This window comes from Apodemus sylvaticus, chromosome 7 (genome assembly GCF_947179515.1).
Source record: "Apodemus sylvaticus chromosome 7, mApoSyl1.1, whole genome shotgun sequence".
Lineage (NCBI taxonomy): Eukaryota > Metazoa > Chordata > Mammalia > Rodentia > Muridae > Apodemus > Apodemus sylvaticus.
In genome coordinates, this window is record NC_067478.1 from 95,133,230 (window position 1) to 95,134,731 (window position 1,502).

Genomic DNA, 1,502 nt, shown 5'->3' on the forward strand with positions numbered 1-1,502 from the left:
GAGCCTCTGTTTATCCTTGGTAGGGTCTGGCATAGCAGCAGCCGTGGGGCTCCTGAGGGGCCGTGGAGCACTGTCATATGAACAACAAAGATTGGTGTTCTGGGGCTGTGACAGCTGGCATTCCCAGAGGGCACTGCTCGTGACACTGGAAACGTGCAGTACAACAGGAGCCTAGACCCCCATACAAGATACATCCATTGCATTTCCTAGGCTCCTGTGTCAGTCAGTGTGTTCGCTAGATACACTGGCCTCAGCAATGAAACATAAAGCTCGCCTGCCTGATCCTCACTTTGGTTCTGCAGGAAGCAGTCAGTCAGGAACATCTTATACTTGGGACCCGGTACAGGGCAGGGCCAACACATGGTAGTCTGCTCAATATTCACAAAAATCTCTCCAGACCAGAAAGACTGACATTATGTGGAAAGGACAGACTTTAAGGCAAAGCTGTGTTGCGTCTGTAGACCACTAGATGGTGACAGCATCCCGTGGTAGAGTCCAGGGCAGGCAGGTGTTGCCTTTCCTTTTCAGAGAAAGAAGACTGCTTTCTGGACTCCCGGATTCCTCCCTACCAGTCTCTTTGAGGGGTCAATGTGGAAGGAGTGGTTCTTGGAGGTCTTCTGCATCCCATCTCATTACTTACCACATTCTTCCTGTTTCCTCTTCTAGAACAGGGGAATTACATTGCTCGAGGGATAGGATGGGTGTGAAGGGAGCTAAGTGTCAGTCACACATGCTGCTCTTGACTCCTTAGCAGAGAAGACCGTTGTTTATATGAAAATAGAAACAACACAAGCCAAAAAGCACAGTGACCTAAGCTGAGGGCAAAATCACTCATCAGTCCAGATCTGATGCGACAGGGCTGGTAGGGGCGATCCTGGTGACTTCACATGTGACAGCATCTGAAGGAAGAATTCACGGGCCTTGGATAATCCATATGACAAGACAGTGAGAAGGAGAAGACAGAAGAAGCTAATATAAATCTTGTAATGTTATCCTATGCTGGGATAAGGACCAGAGCCTGAACAAACAAACACATGCACTCCAGGCAGGCAAGAGAGGCATTAGAAAGCTCCAAAAGATTTGTGGGAGCCCAGAGCCAGGCCTCAGAAGTGAGGACTTAGGCTGTAGGTGTAAGAAGAGGGTTGGAGGAACCCCCAAAGGTTGTGGGACCACCGCCCCCAAGTACCGTGGCCAGGTTCTCTGCGCCCCTAGCATCCCAGCTCTGAGCACATTGTGTTCACCAGAGGCCTGGTACCTGCCTTCTCTTAGGCCTCGGCACTCACACGGGGCTAATGCAGGAACATTACGTTAATTAGTTATTCATTTAATTTAACTTCACATTTGGTCTCAATTAAGCTTAAAATGTTCTTCCTTATAGATGCTACAATAGCATGTGTAATTAAAAGGCAATAACTCTTTGTGTTTTTCCTTTAGAGATCCACTGGGAGGCTGGGCTAGTGTGTCTGAGGAGGGGTGTGTGGGGAGGAGGCTGAAGGGGAAGA